The following is a 12,162-nucleotide window of genomic DNA, read 5'->3' on the forward strand; positions in this document are numbered from 1 at the left end:
CAAGTACTATTTTTCTGGAGGTTTCCACAAAATAATTTCACAAAAGTAATGGCTATAGAAAGATGGTTATGTGCCTCATGGTTTACATGAATTATCTCAATTATGTTGATATTACTCCCACATTATAGATGTGACAACTAAGGTCCAGAAGACAAACTATCTTACTCCAAGTTCTACAACTTGCAATTTAACTGTGGAGATTGAAAGCTAGGTTACCTCATTCCAGGGATGGGGTTAACTCCTGTGTAGTGTTATTTTCCACTGCCAGGAATCAACACACCTAACCACAGAGGTTCTGAAGCAGTTTCTAAGCCTCTTCAGAGTTCTATACTGAGGCCCTCACTCAGAGTAGAGCACTCTTCTAGGCAGTGTCTGCAATGCAGGGGGAGATTTTTGGCAACGAAAACATCCCCTGGGATTTGCCTTTCCCAGGAGTCAAGCAACCTGCACTTGTCCTTGGGCCTTGCCCTCCAAGAGTTGCAAAAGCTCAGCCCACCCATAAGATTTTTAAGGTAGATTCCACACCCAGCATGGAACCCAACATGGGGCTTGAACTCATGACCCTGAGAGATCAAGGCTCCCTGAAGATTTAATTTTAAATAATTTCTACACCCAACCTGGGGCTCGAACTCACAACCCCAAGATCAAGGGTTGCACATTCCACAGGTGAGCAGCCAGGTGCCCCACTCAGCACATTTTTATACTCAACTTCAACAGGACACAGTGACATAATTCACAAGGGGCTGTGATAAGAACAAGTCAGGGCCATGAAGGCGGATGTGCTCTGGAGGTTCCAAAGTTTGAGTAGAAGTGACAGCATCCCAGGAAACCTCATCCTGCTCTTGGGTTCGCCCTCTGCTCTTGCCAAGTGCCTGTGGGTTGTGGATTTGGGCTGAAGCTGATGTAAGGATTATATCCCATCACTAAGGATCATCAAAGCCTCAGCCAAAGGATTCTATTACCACAGGGGACAGTGGGTACCCTTTCCTCCAACCACTTATCCCATCCTGCCCTTCTCACCTTTGCCCTTTTTGACTGTGCCACCCCCAAACCCTACTGCCCTGTGATTAGTGTGGTAGGTACCATCATACCAATTGCTGTCAAGTCTCCAGTGTCTCCACTCAGCCAAAGCAGCACACTTGAAGAATGACAGCCAGATTCAGATGGATCATGCATAAGCTATTAGAACAGTGTTTTCTGCTACAGTTTTGATGAAAGTGCCATAGAGATCATAGATATTAGGATATCAAAGGAAGTGGATGGCAGACCTCCCAAGCAAACATACATAGTTTAAGAATTTACAAAGGGAATGAGGAAGAACCTGGCCCATGATGCATGGACCCCTCAAAAAAAAAAAAAAATCATGGATACAAAATTGGGTTAGACAAGAATTTTTTCCCCCTGCTTTAGATTTCTTTAATTTTTTTTATTTTTTTATTTTTTAAAATTTACATCCAAATTAGCCTATAGTGAAACAATGATTTCAGGAGTAGATTCCTTAATGCCCCTTACCCATTTAGCCCATCCCCCCTCCCATAACCCCTCCAGCAACCCTCAGTTTGTTCTCCTTATTTATGAGTCTCTTCTGTTTTGTCCCCCTCCCTGTTTTTATATTATTTTTGTTTCCCTTCCCTTATGTTCATCTGTTTTGTCTCTTAAAGTCCTCATATGAGTCAAGTCATATCATTTTGGGTAAGACAATAATTTTTAAAGAGAAGCTGGTTGAGAGATTTCTTTAGAGAGGGGTTGTGGGCTGCAATTCCCCACCCACTTTCTGTTCAGGGATAGGGATGTGCTACTTCTAACAACTCACTAGAGAAGAGCTCTAAGGCAGCCACTGAGGATACTCCAAAGTGTGATTTCTCCAACTGGGGGATGCTAAAGACAGGCTCCTGACTAATTCGGGAAAGATTATGACGACTGCAGACTGAGGCATGATGCCTGCCCAGGAAATTTTGAGGTCAAGATAAGAGCAACTACTTTTTGAGGGCTGAGAGATGCTGGTACTTTGGGATAAGCTTGTACTTCCAAGAAATGCAGCTCTCCCATGAGCTACATGTGTCCCACTCAACAAAAAGTGACATAAGGTCCTTGTGGGCCTTGAGAAGTATGCTTGTAAGGATGGAGAGACCTCAGCTGAAAGATGCTGAAGGTGTACCCAATGTCTGGGAGCCAGGAAAGAATCCAAGCGAATACCCTACATAATAGGACAAGGAGAGGGGCCCAGCAAGGAAAACTCCAAGAGTGCACTGAGTCCTCAAAGAAATTTCTCTGACCACTTTCCAGGCCCAGAAAGAATTCAGCCAATGAAAACCAGCTATTACCTCCCTTCTCAAACCAATCCCCAGGGGATCAAAATAGCTAAGAAAGGTTGAGGGAGAGAGAAGAAACATAAGGAAAGGTCCCCATTCCCACTTGAAGACTTCCAGGGTATGGCAGGTCCAATCATGGGGCTGGGAGCAGGGAAATATTTCATGTTGGTCTAGTTTGGAATTTTAAGTCTTATTTTGAACTAGGTATTTGATTCCCTGAATTCAGTTATGTAACTGATAGAGTCCATTAGACAGTATTTCCTAAGGATGAACATAAAAGCCACACAGCCTGCCATAATATTCCTCCAAGGACAGAGAAACATCTTCCCACTGAATTAAGTCTAAATGCAGATAATGTCATGTTCTCTTTCCAACATAAGTCTTGTTTCTTCCACATACTGGTTCTCAATCAAAATGAATACACCCGCAATCAGGTCCTCTTGGACAATTAGAACAAAATGATCCAGTGGGTTCTTTCTACATTTCAAACAAGGTCTTTTATCCTTCATTACCCTCCACCCCCCATCCCCTGGTATCCTGACCATCAGCACACCACCTGAGAGCCACCTCCTGAAGATCATTCATGGAGACAGTTCCCACCTGAGAGGTCAAGAGGGACACTGAAGACTCATCTCCCCATTATGCTTTCAAACTCCTTGTTGGGATCTGCTGAAATGGTTTCCAGGAACGCTCTGGCTCCTAAAATCTCTCCTTCGTTGTAGAAATTTCATCATTCCTTTGTCATCACCACATGTTAAGATTAAAATATTCTGAGAAGGGTCAGGCATTTTATGTTCATCACTCATACCTTACTGTGAAGTTTTAGATTTCTCAATTTGAACTTACACTCCTTTTTGATAAGCAGACATTTTATGCATGACTATTTAACATTATCACAACTTAAGTATCATGACTGAAACCAATCAAAGTAATTATAAAATTAAATACGCTTTTGAAAAAAAAAAAACACACTCCTCACAAATTCCGATTCTTTCATCTCCTCCCATTCCCTACAAGTAACATTTCATTGTTCATCTATAAAGGTGTTGCAGAATGCCAGCTGGAGATCAGAGCAGGGAGAAGGGATCTTTGAAACCAAGCAGTCTAGTACCTCTTAACAAGCTGCATAAAACTGAGCAGATCCCTTACCTTCCCTGCACCTATTTTCTCATCTGTAAAAATGGGATAAAAAATAAAACACCCTGAATGTCTGCTGTGAAGCTTGAACCATCACCAGAAAATGTGTCAATCACAACAGCACATTGCACGTATGAGGTGTTTCATATCATTTTCAGCAATTTGTATGAGGGACCACATAAGCTTCACCTGTAGACTCTTGCATCCCAGGAGAAATAAAAGAGGCATTAAGGACATCAAAAGATATACCATGAGGTGAGCTCGGATTTTCCCCAGGAGCATTCATGATCATGTAGAACTGCTGCCATCTGCCTGGAGTGGCAGACCTGACAGCATCTGCCAGAGGGCAGTGGCCCCTGAACAGAGCTGCTTCACCTTTACTGTCTTGAGATTTTAGGACACAATTACTCCAAAGAACCTGGCGTAACCCAAGCCCCACCTCATCCAGGTTAACCCTCACAACAAGGGATTGGGAGGGAAGCCAAATGTACTGGGTAACAGAGGAGCAAAGAGTCAGAGAGAGAGGAAACCAGAAATCCCCCAAAAATGATCTTTGTAGGTTTCACAGTCCTGCCCAGCCTCTCCCCTCCCATTGCCACTGCCCCCTACCCCCATCAACCGGACACACACAGAATCAATTTGAGTCACACAAAGCCAGCCTTGTCACACTCCAGGCTAGGAACTGACAGGCATGTTATCTGCACCCAGCTATTCACAAGCACTAACAGGAAGGCTTCCTGCGATCTCTGCGTCTTCCTTTATCAAACAACCCCAGGCAGCAGCCGCAGCTACCCCAGCGGGAGGCATCTGCCAGGCTCTGGATAAGTCTGGTCCTGCTGGAACATTCCTGAGTCTGGATTGGAGTCGGTCACCCAAACTGCTTAGGGTTCCAGAAGTAAGGTCTCCTCCTTACTGGGGAGGCAGGGTTGGGGCTAGGGAGATGCAGAGCCCAGTAGTGGCAGCTCATCACCTGATACCCCTACACTGAGAAAACAAGTCTGATCCTCAGCTTTCCAGGGGGTGCTGTCTGTTCAGGGAAGCCAGACCCATTACTCCAATACTCTGCTCCAATAGAAGAGGGGGAATCCAGGGGCACTTTCTCAGCCTAGCAGTGAAACCCAGCCTCTCTCCTCACTCCCTTGTTCCCAACCACCGCAGAGAGCCCCTCTCTCCCCACTTCAGTGAAGAGAGAAGATTCCACATTCCACCTCTGCCCCATTCCTACCATACCCAGCACCAAAACAGATAGTATTGTATTTAAGGCAAGGTGGGCATTTTTTATATTATTATAAAGCCTTTCAACACACACAGAATTACATATATTTTACTTTGGGGAAAAGTGAAGGTTATCGATGTTAAATAACATGCCTAAAATCCCAAGTTTAGCAAGCAATAAATGAGGATTTTAACCAAATTTGCTTGCCTGCAAAGTCATCACTCTTTATTACAACAACAAAATATCCTTATACCAATACAAAAGACAAGAATGTGGGTGACCATGGTTCCCAAATACAAAACAAGTGACACCCATTCCTCTCCTCATACCCAGGAAGGCTCTCTGAATTAACAGCACCAAGCTTTGATGCCATATGTAAGGACTGGGGAAGTCAAACTGCCAGCCCCTGGGACACAGATAAACAATGAAAATGCTCCCCCTTCCCCAGGACACAGCCATTGCTGGGAAATAGCACCTGAGCGCATCTCATAGCCTACCGTGCATCCAGGGTGGCAATACAGCTTTTCTTGCTAATGGAACGTGAGCAGAAGTGATATCCACCAAACAAGAGCTGAGGTTCTTAAGAAGTAAATGCAGCCTCTTTTCTGTTCCTTTCCCCCTTTTTATGGTCAAAAGGAGAGAATGCCAACAGGTGCTGGTGGTTTGCTACCTTAGCTACAAATTAGAATCACCTGAGACTTATTTAAAAAAATCCCAGGCTACACCAGTTAAATCAGATTCTCTAGAGTAGGAACGAAACATGGGTTTTTAAAGCTCCACAGGTGATGCAGATGATCAGCCAAGTGTGAGAACCAGTCTCTAGGATGTTGAGGCCACAAGATAGAACAAACCTTCATCTCTAAACAGTGCAAGAAGAAAACCCACCCAGTGAAAATAAATACATGCATTTGACTGTTAATGAGTAAGAATAAACTTTTAATATTATAAGCTACTCATACTTTGAGTTTCATTTCTTACAGTAGCCAGTATTACTATGGTATAGCCCATTAGGAATCCAGACTTAATGGAAGGTTTTACTTTTTATTCCAGAGAAAAACTTAAGACGTTCTTTGCGGTTACTATCTGCTTTGCCATGGGATTGGGCTCAATCCTTAACGTCTGCAAACTAAGAAGCACCTGTGTCTATCCAGAGGCCCATGTGGTCAAGCTACATTATGCTAAAACAGAAACATGCAACAAGCAGTACTCACATCCCTACAGCACAAATTGCTTAGAAAACTTTCTCGTGCATTATTTTGTTTTACCCTGATAAGACCTCTAGGAGGAGGACCTCTTCCTAAGTGACATAATGATACCATTTACAGATGGAGAAACTGTGACCCAGAAAGGGAAACTGACTTGCTCTAAACTTACATGGCCATTGAGTGGAACAGCCAAAACCAGAGCTCAGTTTTGAAATTTATCCACTGTGCCCTAAAATTCTGACCTGTTCTTTGGAATGCCCAAGACAGAAGACAGGAACTAACTTGCTATGCAGAGGGCCAATGTTTGCACTTGCCTGAAAACCCTGTATTGTGTAGATCCTGGAAGGAGGGATTAAGTACAAACTTTATACAGACCCCCATGGACAGAAACAGGGCAAGTCTACAAGCTCTAATATAAGGTACAAAGCCAGCAAGACTCAAAGCCCATAACTGAAGCACTGTCCTCCCTGTCAGGTCAAGCATTGCTGTTATCCAAAGTCTTTTGCTAAAATCCTAGGGCCCCCTGGCATCCAAGGGTAATGAGTTTCAGAAGCTTCCTCCCAACCCTCAGTAGAAGAGACTTTGGAAAGCATGTGAAAACTTATTTAAAAAAAAAAAAAAAAACAGAAACAAAAACAAATGAGGTCTCCATGGGCTGGGATTGCAGCCCATACTATTAGACCACAATATGGTGCCGAGTGGAGGATATGTGGCAAATAAAAGGGGTCTAAGTTTACATAAGGAGAAAGCTCATGGTCATAGTCATGTCCCTGGTGATATCAATGATGTCAGTGTGGTCCATGCCCCACTAGGCTTAAACAGCAACAGGATCCCAGTGAAATTCATTCCCTTTAGCAATATAATCTGTTCACACTGCTTACTGGACTATGCTCTAGCTCTCTACACAGGTCACTGGGACCAAGAACGTGCCTTGGGAGGTGCCCTCAAAGGATTTATGTAAATTATTCCCAGTCTCCCAGGCCCCTAGTAAAATAATTCAGAGGTGACCTTAAAGGCAGCTGTTACAGAGCCACCACTTTACACAACTATGATGACACCATTCCCATCAGACTCTACATTAATGAATGGTATCCCCTAGAGTTTTGTAGTGCATAGTGTGCAAAGCAAAATACTTCCAGCCTTACCCTTCCTCCTTATCCTTTCTGTAGAATGTAAGTTTATTCTAATAGACAGGAATTTACTCACAGAGAGATATCAGGTGGAAACACTAAATGAAAAATTAGGCAACATCTCAGAAGAAAAGGGAGCTGTCCTCTCCATTCACCCCAGGTAACATTCTTAGATACTCCATATTGAAATTGAGTTACTAGGTCACAAATCTGTTTACCTTGCCAGATTATAAGATCCTCAAGGTCAGAGACTCTACCCTATCTCAGCACCTGGCATGGAATCTCATATTTAGTAGATGCTCAAAATACCTTTGCTGACACACAGATGGATGAGTGAGTAGATGCATTTGTTAACAAATATATTGAGTGCCCAATCTATACCAAGCAGTGTTCTAGGCACAGGAGATACAACAGTAAATAAAACTGGGGAAAATTCTACCCCTGCCCATATGGAGCTTACATTCTAAAAACTGAGTGAATGAATATAGGAGTAAAAGCACTGAATAAATGTAGGCCTTAAGGAGATGTCTGTATGAAATGGTTGACAGCTACTGAGTGCTAACCACATGTCAAGGACTGATTCCTCATAATCTAAAAGATAGTTTGATGAACCATGTTTGAGAGCATGGCTATAGAATTATACTTTCAGAGTCATGCTCAACTCTGCCACTTGCTAACTCTGTGACCTTGGGGAATTACTTAGCCCCTCTGAGCCTCAGATTCCTCAGCTACCAAATGAGAATAACACAGCTGTTGTAAGGATTAAATGATATAATTCCCATAGAGATCACTTAGACTGGTTTCTGGCACACTCTAAGCATCCATAGGTAAATAGCCATTATTGTTATTCCATTTAACTCTCCCATCAGCCCTATGAGATAAGTACCATCAGCATTTTGGTAATGCAGAAATAGAGGCTTAGACAAGTAAAAATAAAAGTTACCTAATATCACACAGATGGAAATTGGAAAAGCCAGATTCAAATCAAGCCTATTCAATTCCAAAGTCCATGCTATGAACCATAATGACTTGTACAAAGACCAGCCTTGCCAGAGTAGGCATCACAAAGGACCTGGAAGGGCTCTGGGAAGAGTCTCTACCCAAAATATTTCCCCATGAGCCAACACAGTGTCTGTGAGCCTTTGGAGGGGCTCTTTCTATAAAGTAAGCTCTGCAAGCCCGTTCTATAAAGTAAGCACTCCCCCAACCCCCCCACCCTACAACTAATCAACAGGTAGCCAGCTATAAAAAGATCATCAGAGAATGAAATTCTGGGGTTACTGACTTTATCCTAAGCTTTGTTTTGTCTGGGGGGTTTGGACTGGAAACCAAGGCATCATCTGGGAAGAGCAGGCTTAGGCAGGAGCTAGATTGAGCTGGGAGCAGGAGGGCTCAAGAGAAACGGTTACAGAAGGAAAAATTACCACAAGGGTACTACAGGTTGTGGGGTGTCATACTTTTATATAATCTGGAGCAGAAGGAAAAGGAGGTAGATATGGTGAGGTGTTGGCGCTACTGGGTCTCATATGGGCAGACTCAATGCAAATGTGGCCCTTACAAAATTGCCCCTCAGCTCCCTCCTCATAAAGAGAGAAGAGGTGAGTCTTCTACCCTGCTGTATTCACAAAGCATCCTGATCTTCCATTTCTGGTGTAGCAGGACAGGAACCAATGGCACAAGTGAGATGGAGAATAAGCTGGCCCAACCCTCATCCCCACCAAAGAGAGGACAATGTAGGCCCCCAAATCCCAAGAAGTCTGAGCTACAGTGGACCACTGATTTAACTCCACAGAGAGAAGGAGAAGAGAAAAGGTGAAAAGATAGAGGAGAAAAGAGGAAAGAAGAAAGGGATAGAGAAGGACCTCCTGCCCTCCCAGACCTAAGTAACAGGCCAAGCAGAATTTTATGCTTCTGTTCCTTTGGATGACTTCACTCCTGCACATTTTCCCTATTATCCCTTTCAGGATCTGGAATGAAAACTATCCACAAAGCAGCTCATTCCCTACATTCCCCAAACTAGACTCCCACTGTTCATAGATCATCCACCCATGTTAAGGGTATCAATCACTGTATTTTCCATGGATGAGGAAATGATCAAGTTGTAGACTCAGGGGACAAAAAAGTAAGGATGGAATTGCTGAGGGAGAGAAAAAAGGTGGGAATGCCTAAAGCTCACTGCTAAGGCTTATAAAACATTTTGAGTGCTGACATCTGATTTCTGAAGGCTCTTCAGCATCATTTCCCCAGGGGCTGCAGACGTAAGGGGAAAAGATCTAAAGATCAGTTTCAGGGTGTAATGATGCTTGCCAATTTTGTTCCAAATAAAATCTTCTTTAATATTAACTGGGTGTTACGATTTATCAGCAGTGCTAAAAAGTCTCTGTTCTTTATCCCATCCTAAAAAAGCCATTCAATAAATATTGAAGAGGTTATGGGTGGGTGGGCAGACAGATGATGATGGATGGATGCATGGATGCATGGATGCATGGAGAGGCAGATGTGTATGAATGGATCAGTGGATGGATGAGTAGGTAGAAGAATAAGTGGATCGCTATACCACATATAAAGATTCATCCTTTGCTTTCAGACAGAGGTACTTTTAAATAGTGGTTGTTAGGAATTAGTGTATAACATTGGAAATGATACAATAACTAATGTAGCTTTTATGTCACTGGAGCATATTTAGACTAACCCAGCAGCTGCATGTAAGGACTCAATAGTTTCTCATTGAGACACATTTTTCAGATATTCTTTTACCCTCTCTATATCCCCTCCATTGGATATCTAATTTTCTCCCACAGAAAATATCACCTGCTAGAAGAGAAGTCCAACACCCCCACCCCCAGATCTAACCTCTGTCCTGATCTCCCATTTCTTTCTCCAGCCGCCTGCTCTGTATGTTCATCTGGATGCTTGAATCTTAACATGCCCACGTGAATGTTGATACCTCTGCTCCCCACCTCAATCCAACTCCCTTATCTAACTCCTCTATTTCTAAAGACTTAGTGTCTCCATTCTCCAAACTTTTAATAATAAACTTAAAATCAGTTTTTATTATTTCCTTCCCTCCATATCTGATCAATCACTCTGTCATTTTATCTCACTATTATAAAGGCCTTTTGAAAATGCTTCCAGCCTGATTTCTCCTCTCTACAATCAGTGCTGTGCACATATTTTTTCATTCATTTATTCATTAATGCTACTCAAAGTATTCATGCCTCTATTTTGCCAGTGCTGAGCTCTGCATTGGGGATTCAAAGATGAATAAAACACAGTCACTGACCTGAAGTATCTCAAACTTTCAGTAAATACTTCATAAAGTAATACATTGACTATATCCCTTCCTCAAAAATTTTGGCAGCTCCTTATTGTCTGGGATCCATAATCATTGCCCAAAATCTGTCTTGTCCTTAGCCTTGGAGGCTAGTTTTTAGTGCAAATTCAATTCAGTGCTTACAGAATAATTACTGTGAGTTGTAACCAGCCATATTGGAGCCTGGGCTCCTGCCCTATCCCTTCTCTTCTCAGAATTATGACGCTGAGACCTAGGATGCTGACTTGGGGCTCAAGGAAATAGCAGAACTGGCTAAAATTAAAATATTGGTGATAAATCAGACAGTTACCTGGAGCCAGGAATGCTGATGCTGAGAGAGCAGAAAAAAAAGAAGACTGATAACAATAGTAAAAATACTCTCCTGGAATATAAGAAATCAAGAAGTTCAACCCCAAGTTAGCAGTTCTGGCACTGTTGAACCACCCTGGGCACAGACCCTAAAAATGCTAAATGGCTCCTATGATGACCTCCATGATCCATTCTGCCTAACATTCCCACTGATAGGAGCCACAAAGGAAAATTCTCAATTAAAAAAAAAAAAACATGCATGAATGGAAAGAAGAAGAAGAAGGAGGAGGAGGAGGAGGAGGAGGAAGAGGAGGAGGAGGAGGAAGAAGAGGAAGAAGAGGAAGATGAAGGGGAGGAGGAGAAGAAAGGATAGCAGGAAGGAAAAGAAAGGGAAGAAAAGGAAAAGAAGGAAGAAAGGGGGAAAAGCTGACACCATATGAAGCCTTAGTTAAGTAGAGAGGTAAACTGGATCTTTTCAGATGGAGAATTTCCTGTCTCTACAAAAAGCACTCTCTCTCTCTACCAGTCTGAAACTCAAACCCTACAAATCTTAAGACTGAGGGATACAGAGGGAGGGAAAAACAAAAAAGAGACATAGTAGAAAATATGAACCATGACAGGCTGAAGCCCTATTCTCCTCCACACTCTGGATTTTCAAAGGACTTTGGGGCAGGAGATTCTCCAAGGGCTATGACTGAGGCAATCCACAGGAAGGAGGAGGGAACAACTTCAACACGTAGAAAATTTAGAGATGGGCAGCACAGGCTTGGTGCATGCCCTTCCTGAATGGAGCACAAGGGCCAGGCCCAGGTAGAGACCAACTTATGTGATTTCAGTCATAGGAACGTAGAATGTAGAACTAGAAAAGATCTTTGCATTGTATCTGAGGAACCAGAAGCTGATGAGTTCTGACGGGTGAGGAATGGAACCCCAGCCTGATTGCCTGAGGCTTTCGAAATAGTCATTTCATTTTTTTCCTCCATTCTGGATTGTCTTCCATAAAGAGATTAATCTAAGAGAGTAATTTACTTAATCTTCTTTAAAATCTAAATATTACCAACAGGCTTGGGTTTGTTGGCCCTTTATCTCTTTAAGATATTTTTACTCCAATCAGATGCTGTTAAATTGTTATTCCCTGGTTCTGGGAGAGATTGAGGATTCTCACTATAGATTTAGTCTCCTGAGTACCTGAGGAAGAGAAAGGACAGAAATAAAGGGGCCCAAAGATCATGAGCTTGAGAGAAAGATTGCTGCTAGATCCCAAAGATGTCTCTGACTCTCTCTGAACTCCAGATTTCCCTTTATAAGTTAGGACTCACCTACCTTGCCAGATTGTTAAAAAATTTAATTAACACAATGTACCTTACTACTTCTCTTCCATTCTTTTCTCTACTTGGTTTGAGAGTTTCCCTCAAGCCAGTCCCAGAGGATTTTTGACCATCTTGTTGTCCATCAAATATTGACTAGACTACCCAATGACAGTGAAGGAGATAGATTTAAATTTGTTTTTCCTTCCTAGCTGTAATTTCTCTCTTGGGAA

This window comes from Puma concolor, chromosome A3 (genome assembly GCF_028749965.1).
Source record: "Puma concolor isolate L17-30 chromosome A3, mPumCon1.1.hap2, whole genome shotgun sequence".
NCBI lineage: Eukaryota > Metazoa > Chordata > Mammalia > Carnivora > Felidae > Puma > Puma concolor.